Source organism: Gossypium hirsutum, chromosome A06, assembly GCF_007990345.1.
Source record: "Gossypium hirsutum isolate 1008001.06 chromosome A06, Gossypium_hirsutum_v2.1, whole genome shotgun sequence".
Taxonomy (NCBI): Eukaryota; Viridiplantae; Streptophyta; class Magnoliopsida; order Malvales; family Malvaceae; genus Gossypium; species Gossypium hirsutum.
In genome coordinates, this window is record NC_053429.1 from 48,083,342 (window position 1) to 48,095,734 (window position 12,393).

The window sequence follows — 12,393 nt, forward strand, 5'->3', positions numbered from 1 at the left end:
GTTCTGCCAGCAGCTGCGTCAATCATTTGTCTTGTTGAGGAATTCACACCATTGTAGAATGTTTGAACTTGCAGCCAAAGCGGTAACCCATGGTGAGGGTACCTTTTTAGTAAGTTTCTCAGTGAAAAGGGAAATAACCGAAGATGAATGGCATCATCAGAAACACCATTGATTTTGAATGTATCGTAAAATTCAAGAAAATTCGCCAAATGCGTGTTGGGATCCTCATCCTGCAAAATAATCAAACTGAACAAACTGCTGTATCATCTGAATTTTGTTAAGTTTTAGTTCGAAATTATTCACAACAATAGCAGGCCTAACTATACTAGACTCAGTTCCTGTTAAAAAAGGTTTAGCATAGTCATACATAGTACGTGGAGCAGGATTTTGATTAGCTGCAATTGCAGGAGGCAGCAGATCGCCTGGGTTTTCGGCCATCTCTTCAGTTGGGGTTTGAGTATCGTCTTCTCGCTTGTTCTCCGTGTAGCGTAAACTACGCCTTATTTCTCTTTGATTTTTACGAATTGTACGATTGATTTCTTCGTCAAAGAGTAATGATCCTGACGGGTTTCTTCTAGTCATAAACTATAAAAACCTGCCAAGAGAGAGAAGAAAAAAAAGTAAATTAATAAGTAATAAAATAAAATAAAATTGAAAGAAAAATAAATAGCTAAAGTACTAAAAGTTTAGTGTTCCTAATATTTCAGATCCTCGACAATGGCGCTAAAAACTTGATCGCTTGATTCGTAACAAGTAATAAATATAAATAATGAAGATCAAACCTAGACTAACTATTATCAAGACGAAAAGGCAAGCGCACCTATCGAACAATAGTATAGTAATGGCAAGACCGGGATATCGTACCCAAGGGAACCAAAAGTACTAGTAATAACTATCTTTTTATTATCTAGCCAAGAATAAAAGGGTTTGTTTTAATTAACTAATTATTTAAACTAATTAATTGATTTAATTAAAGCAAAGAGAAAATTTGGAAAAAGACTTGAAGAAAAGCAATTGATAAAGATGACACCCAAGGAGGAATCCACCTAGATTTCACTTGTTATCTGACTCTGAACCAGATGATTTATTTACTTGACTTGTTTTGTAGAGATCCCTAAGTTAAGTTATTATCCCTATTCAAGACTAATAACGTCTAATTCCTAGATTGAATAACCGAGACTTTTCTCTAATTAACACTCTAGGGTTGCATTAACTCGATCTATGGATCCCCTTATGAGGTTTCACCCTAATCCGGAAAAATCTCGTAACACTATTTCTAGGCGTTCGATCAACTCCACTTAATTATGCCAAATCTACTCTTAGGCAGGGTCTATTCCTCCTCTGGAAAAGCACATCAAATCATGAATTAATACCTGGAATATTAACTCAAGCATTAAGAACACATAATTAAGAACAAATCAAGTATTTATCATACAGTTCAGATAATAATAACAAGATCCATCATAGGTTTTATCACCCTTAGGTATCTAAGGGGTTTAGTTCATAATAAAATAAGAGTACATCTCAAAAGTATGAAAATAACAAAACATAAAGAAAACTCTAAAACCCTGAAGGAATTCAGAGAGAGATCTTCAGTCTTGGAGTAGCTCCGGCTTTTGAGATGGATCGTCTGGCTTCCTTAAAGTAATTCCCGGCGTGTGGTACTGTATTCCAGAAAAGTTCTGGAAAGAGCGGCTTCCTTCTAGGTCACACTTAGGGTGTTTATATAGGCTTTGGATTGTCTTTCTTCCTCCCTAAGTACCTTTTTCCGTGTAAAATACAACTCTTTGAAAAAGGGACACGCCCGTGTGCCACGGCCGTGTAACGTGATTACCAGGCCGTGTTCGGTCCATTAAATTGCACATGGCCATGTGGGCTCAATAGCCAGGCCGTGTGAATCGTGAAAACCTTGTTCGACACCCCCAAAGGCCACGGGAGTGTGAGATGCCCGTGTGGCAAGGCTTAGGCCGTGTCATCTTCTCGATTTGGTCCGTTTTGTCCCTTTTTAGCTCGTTTTTGGCTCCTTTTGACTCTTGGTGCTCTCCTGAGTACAAAACATGAAATAACCAGATTAAGAGCACCAAAATCCACAAATCTAGTAATAAACATTCATAAATATGCTAAGTATTTGTGGTATAGATATGTATAATTTGGCGTTTATCATCTCCCCTCATCTAAGTAATTACCTTCGACTCAAAATATCACAGATTTTCACATACTTACTAAAGATTCATTCAAATCACTCGAGGTGGTTGAGGATAATACATGAAGCACTCAATAGTCAATAATGAAAGTCATTACCATATGCTTGAATGAAAATCAAATCTCCACCACTATAAATTGAGATGAACATCAGTCAAAAGGTCTTTAAAAGGTTGTAACGTGGCTTTGGTTAGGGGGTGTGGTCACAAGCTGAAAGAAAAGGTTAGAATCGAGATTGAATTGAAAAATTGCCTAACTAGAAAAAGTAATTAAACATCAATTCAGTACAAGTGAGCTCCTTCTCAGAAGATGGAATTTTGATACTGCTGCTCAACAATACTGAATTATTACTAATATGTAAGTATGAATTTTTTTTAAGAATAAGTCAGCTACATAGAAGAGCAAAACATAGCTAAGCAATTAGTTCAAATCAAATCTTGACAAAAATAGGGATCAAATTAGGGGATTTCAACAATAATGGTTTATGGGTTAATATTGAGGGTAAATCAATTAATGGCTTGTTAGGCTCAAAGGGGTTCACTAAGGGTTAATTATGAAGGTAGGCTTTTATAAAGTGAGTGGGTTAAACCTAAGTGCCTTTATCATTTTGACATATGAACTCAAATGGTGTGGTCTTGACAAGGATAATCAAGCAAGTTCTAGAATAACAATTCAATACTGACGCACTCAAAGCAATAATAAAAGTGAGCATGAAAGAAATGATAGATGCTCAAAATCTCACAAAAATTATGGCTTTGTGATGTTTAAATCTATTAATTTCAACTCAAGATAATACCTAAACTTGGGAAAAACAACCTAAGAGTTTTTAATTCTTCAAAAATCAACTTATCATGCTTGATTCCCTAATGTCTTAAAGTTTAAACACTTAATGCATAAATGCCTATGTTTTAATTCAAGACATATCAATAAAAATCATAAATTAATTAAAATTCATTCTAATGGTGATATAAATGATTTACATGTGAATAAGACACAATTCAGGGATTTCTATTGATGATATAAAAGACCCCCCCACACTTAAGATGTACATTGCCCTCAATGTACAAAGATAGATATAATGAAGAAGATAGATTCATAACCAAGGAAATGGCTAAAAATCAGGAAAACCTGATACCTCTTACGATTGCTGTTAATCCAGTAAATCAGAATCTTGCTCCACGCACTATGTATGATTATGCTAAACCTAATTTAATAGGAACTGAGTCGAGTATAGTTAGACCTGCTATAGCTGCAAATACTTTTGAACTGAAACCTAACACAATTCAAATTATACAGCAATTTGTTTAGTTTGATGGTTTGCAGGACGAAGATCCCAATGCTCACTTGGCAAAATTTTTGGAATTCTGCGATACATTTAAAATTAATGGCATTTCTGATGACCCCATTCACCTTCGATTATTCCCTTTTTCATTGAGAAACAAAGCTAAACAGTGGTTGAATTCATTACCACAGGGGTCAATCACTACTTGAGAACAAATGACCGAAAAGTTTTTACTAAAATATTTTTTGTCGGCTAAAACAACTAAATTAAGTAATGATATCTCTTCTTTTGTGCAGATGGATTTAGAAACACTCTACGATGCATGGGAGAGATACAAGGACCTTTTGAGAAGGTGCCCTCACCATGGGTTACCGCTTTGGCTACAGGTTCAAACGTTTCATAATGGCCTGAATCCTTTGACTCGGCAGATGATTGATGCAGACGTTGGAGGAACCATCAATAATAAGACACCTGAAGATGCCTATGAATTTATAGAGGAGATGTCACTAAATAACTATCAATAATAAGACACCTGGGTTAAATGGTTGATATTCTGTGCATGCTCCTCCTCCATTTGAATCGCACCTCATCACTGGGTGAACCTGTGAAGAACTAAGAAAACCATCAATTTTGTTATTCAAGAGTTCTACCTGATTAGAGAGCATGGTGACAGAATCGACGTTCTAAATGCCGGCTGTTTTCGTTGGCTTTGTCCTCATGACTTGCCCATATAGTAACACTTATAATGCAGGTAGAAGGGACCATCCCAATTTCTCATGGGGCGGTCAAGGAAATCAAAGGCCACAACATCCTCCGATTTTCAACAACCAACTTACCAGTAAGAAAAGAAGCTGAACCTTGAGGAGATGTTAACAAAATTTATCTCAGTGTCAGAAACTCATTTTCAGAATACCGAGACAGTACTAAAAAATCAACAAGCATCAATCCAGAGGCTCGAAACTCAGATTGGATAGCTCACCAAATTGATTTCTGAATGACCACAAGGTAGCTTGCCAAGCAACACTCAATCTAACCCAAGGGAGCAACTTAACGTGATTTCCCTTCAAGATGAGGAAGGGCTAGTTGCAGAACCAAGGCCAGAAACGGTGGTAAGCAAAGGTAAGGATGTGGTAGGCCACAATGAGCCAAAGCCAGTAATTACAGAATATAAACCTCGTGTGCCATACCCTAAGGCGACAAGGAAAGACCGCTCATACGAACAATTTGATAAATTCCTTAAACTTTTAAAGAAACTACATATTAACTTACACTTTATTGAAGCCCTTTAATTGTTAGTTTAGATGTTAATAATGCGTTGGCTGATCTAGGGGCTAGTATCAATGTTATGCCTTACAAATTGTTTAAGCAACTAGGTCTAGGGAAACCCAAACAAACTAGGATAAGCATTCAATTAGCAGATAAAACTGTCAGATTTCCTAGGGGTATCATTGAAGACGTACTCGTTAAAATTGACAAATTTATATTCCCAGTTGATTTTGTTGTTTTAGACATAGAAGAGGATAGTAATGTTCCTTTAAATTTGGGAAGACCCTTTTTAGCAACTGCTAGAACAATTATTGATGTTGGCACAGGTGAACTCACACTTTGTGTAGGAGACAAAACAATCAACCTTCAAGCTCGCAACCGAACAACACATCAAAAATTGAAGGTGATTGTACAAATTGTTCTACTAAGACTGATCATACAGTGCAACCTATTTTGCAAGAAATAAGTTTGAAGGACACATATCAGCCATGCTCAATCCATAACAAAGAATCTACCCATAAAGAACGAAGGTTATGAATCGAAAAGTTAGATGAATGGCTGACATTTAAACCGAGAAAACATGATAAACCAAAACTATTCCAGAACGAGCTCAATGCTTTACCAAATCAACTTCAAATTGGAGACAAAGTACTACTAGATGCAGCAGATCCTCAAATCGCCACTTCTGAACTGAATGAAGAAACCCCTCTTATGGTAACTAGCATTTTTCCATACGGTACGGTCGAGATAAATCACCCCAAATTTGGCACGTTCAAGGTAAATAGTACTCGTCTTAAACCTTATGTTGATAAAATTTATAGCAGGGATGAGGAGTGTAAACTCCTCGATCCACCATGATCACACACCAGAGAGGTAAGTTGAGCTTAGACTATAAATAAGCGCTTCTCAGGAGGCAACCCGAGCACTAACAATATTAATTTCTTTAAAGTTTAGTTTCAATATCTAACATACTAATCGACTTATGGAACGCAGGCTTTTTAAAGCACACAGGGCCAGGCACACGGGCGTGCCTTAGGCTATGTAAAAATAGGGCGAAATTTTCCCCAACATGGGATGCAATAAGTCGCCATGGTCGTACGTTAGGACCGTGGGCGTACCTGCCAAAACAACGCGGGTGTGTGACATGCCCGTGTCTTAGAACCGTGGTTGAACCTGAGAAAATAGCACTGGCATTCGTCACACCCATGTCTAGAACCCATGGTCAACCTTGTCAGATTAACACGAGTGTGGGCCAACATATACGGGCGTGGGAGAAGCGAACGAAGACAGACGCGGCCGTGCAACACGACTGTGTGCACCCACATGCCCAAGGAACACGGGGTGGGCCAAATGTAATCACACGGGAAAAAATTGGGGAACACGAGCGTGTCCCTATCCATGTGTCCCAAAATCTATAAATACCCTTCACTATTCATCATCCTCTTCACCCAAAATCCCTAACCGTAGCCGCTGCAAGTCCACACGGTCTCCCTGCCACGCCCGTGCCCGCCTCCAACTCCATTTTCGACACCCATTCTCATCTTTTTAGCGTTTGTTTACTATTTTCTGTTTATTATTTTCATCACTTTTACTGATTTTATGATTCTTATGGTTTTATTTGGTAGATATTTTATTTATATTCATAGTTCTCACTATATCATGCTTATACGTTTATTCTTTGCCATTTTAGTCAATACTTTCTGAAACATTCATCCTTTTTGTGTGTTCCCATAAGAGTCTAGTTCAGTCATTTTATGTTGAAAATAATCATGGTTTTATTATGTCGATTGCTATATAAACTTCTATCATTTAGATATAACTACTAAGTATTGTTGGTTGGACTCGTTAGCTTAACTATTTTCATGATTACTTTTTGAGTTAGTTAGTTATGTTATATTCTTTGTTCTTCTTCCAGGTATACCATGTCAAGCTCACGTGGCAAAAAAACTTTCATTCCCGCTTCGAAAAAGTGAAAAAGAGTAGTCTTCCTCGGGCCCTACCACGGAAATTTTCCACCCATACCTCCAATTTCTACCCGGTAATCAGGAGGAACTATTCCAAATCCTACGGGCCCGACCTTTAGGGGTGGGCCGCTGCATTGACTGGACAACGCTTGAACAAGTCCAGTTGGCTAACAATGTACGAGCACTCCTAAAAACCGATCTATGGGACCTCTTCTTTGCGATCATCGAGCTGACGTACCTTGAGCTCACACTTGAACTTTGCTCGACATTCCATGTTCAAGACATCATGACCAACTTTGATGATCCTTGAACAGTCCAGTTCCATCTTAGCGGTTTAGTCTGCCAGTTGAGTGTGCCCGAGTTCGGTATAGCTTTAGGCCTGTACACAGAGGAATTCATAGATGAGAACGACCTCGACACTCTCCGTCGCCACATCCACTACTCTCCCTCGAAGTGCTGGTACGCTTTGGTCCTCGATTCAGCCACCTATGACCCGAGCCACTCCAAGACATCGACTCTCTCTCCCTCCTTGAGGTACCTACATGCCATCTTGTCACACACTTTAACAGGACGTCGAGAGAGCACCGGCATCGTCAACACTCACGACGCCTACTTTCTATGGAGCATGGTGAATGGGCATGTACTCGACCTCGCCTACTTTATTACCCTCGCCATTCGCCACCAGACGGAGCGGCATTGGAGGGGGGTCATCTCCATTGGCCCCTACGTGAATTGACTGGCACGACACTTCGGGCTTTTCAACACAACAGCCCAATCATCCTCCCTTACTCTTATTGGCCAGATGTCCCCACAAGGCATCTCGAGAATGCTTAGTATGAGGATGATAGAGAAGTGCCGAGGAACCCACTCTCTTTAGTATCGCATTGGCCAATCAGCCGAGGAGGGAGACCCTGAGGACATTACTGATGATGTCCCTCCATGTCATGAGGACCCACCATCTCAGCCACCACCACCCTTTCGTCCAGTTCATACGGCGGCCTCATATGCTGACATATCTGAGCGCCTTACGGGATTCGAGCAATAGTGTTTTCAGCACTTCGATAACATTGATGCTACTTTACAGCAGATTTGTCAGCACTTCCACATCTCATTACCACCCCCACCTCGCGAACCACCTAGCAATGAAGATGTTTAAAAACTTTTATTTATTATTTTATGTTTTTTTTCTATTTTAAGACTACTTTTTATTTTTCTTTAAGCTTATTTCTAATAGATTTTATAATTTTTATTTTACAATTATCAATTTCGGCTATTCCATTACGAGTAATTATTCTTCCTTATACTTCCTAAAATGTTCTTGATTTTGTCACAGTTATAAAGAGCTCCTCAAGCTCATCATCACATAGGAACTAAAAACTCCACCGGGAAAGGTTCTCTATGACTGCCATGTCCTGCTCTACCACGACCATAGCTACCACCAGATATAATATTCTTTTGGCGTAGGACTTATGGACTAATGAACCTTTAACACCACCGGAGTATCCTCCTCCACTCTCACGCCTATTATTCTCCAAATCTCCAGTTCAAGGAATTCATTCATCATTCAGGAAGTTTCACTTCTCTCCCTATCTTACGATTATAAATCTATTTTTTTCAATATATCTAACTTTGTACATTGAGGGCAATGTACATCTTAAGTGTGGTTTATATCAGAAAAATCCTTGAATTTTGTTTTATTCTAATGGATATTCTCATATCATTATTAGGATGAATTCCAATTAGTCTATAATGTTTATTGATATATCTTGAATTAAAACATAGGCATTTATGCATTGATTGTTTAAACTTTAAGACATTAGGGAATCAAGCATGATAAGTTGATTTTTGAAGAATTAAAAACTTTTAAGTTGTTTCCCCAATTTTAGGTATTATTTTGAGTTGGAATTCACAAGTTTAAACATCAAAAAGTCATAATTTTTGTGAGATTTTGAGCCTTTAGAGCATCTATTATTCCTTTCATGGTCACTTTCATTATGAGTGCGTCAGTATTGAATTGTTATTCTAGAATTTGCTTGATTATGTATGTCAAGACCACACCATTTGATTTGATATGTCAAAATGATAAAGGCACTTAGGTTTAACCCACTAACTCCGTAAAAGCCTACCTTCACAATTAACCTTTAGTGAACTCCCTTGAGCCTAACAACCCATTCATTGATTTACCCTCAATATTAACCCGTAACTCATTATTGTTGAAATCCCCTAAATTAAATTGATCCCTATTTTTGTCGAGATTTGAGTTGGAATAGTTGCTTAGCTATGTTTTATTCTATTTTGTAATTTGACTTGTTCTTAAATATATATACATAAAAATACATATTAGTAGTAGTGATCTTCTGAACTAAAAAAGTTAAATTCCATATTCTGAGAAAAAGCTCCGTTTTACGCAATTGATGGCTAGTCATTTTTCTAGTTAGGCAATTTTTCAATTTAATCTCGATTCTAACCCTTTTTTTCAACTTGTGACCACACCCTCTAACCAAAGCCACGTTACAACCCTCTAAAGACCTTTTGATTGTTTTTTCATCTCAATTTATAGTGGTAGAGATTTGATTTTCATGCAAGCCTATGGTAATGACTTTTCATTATTGACTATTGAGTGCTTCATTTATTATACTTAAACACCTTGAGTGATTTGAGTGAATCTTTAGTGAGGATGTGAAACTCTGTGATATTTTGAATCAAAGGTAATTACTTAGACGAGGGAAGGCACCTATGTTTTCATAATAAAATGCTTAACTTGGAATGTTTGAAACTTTGATGGTCTTTCAGTTGAATTTTTAATGTATGATTACCTATGGATTATTTTGAGATATTATCGATAGAAATTATAAGTTGAGAAGAATTTATTTTGATTTTGAGTTAAGGATTGTGCTTGAGGATAAGAAAATGCTTAAGTGTGGGGGTATTTGATAAACCGTAATTCATACATATTTCTATCCTATGCTTAGCACATTTTATGGATGATTTTTCCTTAAAATTGGTGAATTCGATGCTCCTAATGCCTTAATTTCATGTTTTATACTTAGGTGAGCATAAGAGAGTTAAAGGAACGAGAAAATGGAGAAAATGGCCCAACGTACAAAATCAACACGGCATGGACTTCCTCACACGGGCAGACCACACAGCCGTGTCCTTTTGGCAAGGTCAAAACACGATTTACACGGGTAGATCATATGCCCGTGCCCATTTAACAGCCTTGACCACGGCCTTAAGCAATCATACACGGGCGTGTCACACGGGCTTGTCCCTTCCGAGCCCAAGTTTAGTCCAATTCAGGAAAGGACAATTTTGAGGGCTCTTAGGCATTCCAAAGCCTATTTAAACACCTGAGGAGGCACTTAGACAAGGGGACACACAGGAGGAAGCAAAGAATTGCTCAAGGAAAGCCGATTAATTAATTAAACTAAGAAATCACAGATAAGAATTTTGGGGAAAATACTTTTTGGAAAACTCGATTGATGGAGACAATACATAAGGAAAATCCACCTAGACTTCACTTGTTATTCGACTCTAAATCGGGCGATTTATTCATTCAACTTGTTCCGTAGAAATACCTAAGTTATATTATTATCTCTCTCGAGACTAACAACATCTAACCCTAGATTGAATAATTGAAATCTCTTTCTAATTAACGCCCTAGGGTTGCATTAACTCGATCTATAGATCCCCTTATTAGGTTTCACCTTAATCCAGCAAAATCTTGTCACTCTATCTCTAGGCGCGCAATCGACTCCACTTAATGATAATAAATTTTCTCTTAGACAGGGTCTATTTCTCCTTTGAATAAGAGCTTAACTTGAATCAATATCCTAGAATATCAAAATAAGAATTAAGAACGCATAATTAAGAACAAGTCAAATATTTATCATACAATTTAGATAATAATAAGAAGATCTATCTTAGGTTTCATTCTCCTTAGGTATTTAGGGGTTTTAGTTCATACTAATGAAAGAAAACATCTCAAAAGAATAAAAATAACAAAACATAAGAAAACCCAAAACTCTTGAGGGAATTTGGAGGGAGATCTTCAGTCTTGGTGGTGAATCCAGCTTCTGAGATGGATCGATCGACTTTCCTTGAGCAATTCCTTACTTCTCCTATGCCTCCCCCGTCTAAGTGCCTCCTCAGGTGTTTAAATAGGCTTTGGAATGCCTAAGAGCCCTCAAAATTGACCTTTTCCGAATTGGACTAAAGTTGGGCTCCGTAGGGACCCGCCCGTGTGCGATTGCTTAAGGCCGTGGTCAAGGCTGTTAAATGGGCACAGGCGTGTGATCTACCTGTGTAAATCGTGCTTTGACCTTGCCAAAGGGACACGACCGTGTGGTCTGCCATGTGAGGTAGTCCAGCCCGTATTGATTTCGTACGTTGGCCCATTTTCTCTATTTTTGGCCCTTTTCTCGTTCCTTTCACTCTCCTATGCTCACCTAAGTATAAAATATGAAATTATGGCATTAGAAGCATCAAATTCACCAATTTTAAGGAAAAATCATCCATAAAATGTGCTAAGAATGGGATAGAAATATGTATAAATTGCGGGTTATCAAATACTCCCACACTTAAGCATTTGCTTATCCTCAAGCAAAATCCTCAACTCGTAATCAAAATAAATTATTCTGAACTTATAATTTCTATCGATAATATCTCAAAATAATCCATAGGTAATCATACATTGAGAATTCAATGAAAGAACATCAAAGTTTCAAACATTCCAAGTTAAGCATTTTATTATGAAAACATAGGTGTCTTCCCTCATCTAAGTAATTACCTTTGATTTAAAATATCACAGAGTTTCACATCCTCACTAAAGATTCACTCAAATCACTCGAGGTGTTTAAGTACAATAAATGAAGCACTCAATAGTCAATAATGAAAAGTCATTACCATAGGCTTGCATGAAAATTAAATCTCCACTACTATAAATTGATATGAAACATCAATCAAAAGGTCTTTAGAGGGTTGTAACGTGACTTTGGTTAGAGGGTGTGGTCACAAATTGAAAGAAAGGGTTAGAATCGAGAGTGAATTGAAAAATTGCCTAACTAGAAAAATGACTAGTCATCAATTGCGTACAATAGAGCTTTTTCTTAGAATATAGAATTTAATTTCTTTAGCTCGGAAGATCACTACTACTAATATGTACACATGTATTTTTTTTAAGAACAAGTCAAATTACAAAATAGAATAAAACATAGCTAAGCAACTATTCCAACTCAGATCTCGATAAAAAAAGGGATCAAATTAATTTAGGGGGTTTCAACAATAATGAGTTATGGGTTAATATTGATGGTAAATCAATGAATGGGTTGTTAGGTTCAAGAGGGTTAACTAAGGGTTAATTGTGGAGGTAGGCTTTTATGGAGTGAGTGGGTTAAACCTAAGTGCCTTTATCATTTTGACATATCAAATCAAATCGTGTGGTCTTGACATGCATAATCAAGCAAGTTCTATAATAACAATTCAATACTGACGCACTCATAATGAAAGTGAGCATGAAAGAAATAATAGATGCTCTAAAGGCTCAAGATCTCACAAAAATTATGGCGTTTTGATTTTTAAACTTGTGAATTCCAACTCAAAGTAATACCTAAAATTGGGGAAACAACCTAAAAGTTTTTAATTCTTCAAAAATCAACTTATCATGCTTGATTCCCTAAT

At 37.3% G+C, this 12,393-nt stretch overlaps 1 non-coding gene across 1 annotated transcript; it reads right to left on the reverse strand.

Moving 5' to 3' along the window:
* Positions 1-3,747: 3,747 nt before the first annotated feature.
* LOC121231378 (small nucleolar RNA R71) lies at positions 3,748-3,854 on the reverse strand. The gene has a single exon (XR_005929438.1). It is a non-coding gene; the product is annotated as a small nucleolar RNA R71 (small nucleolar RNA).
* Positions 3,855-12,393: the final 8,539 nt, after the last annotated feature.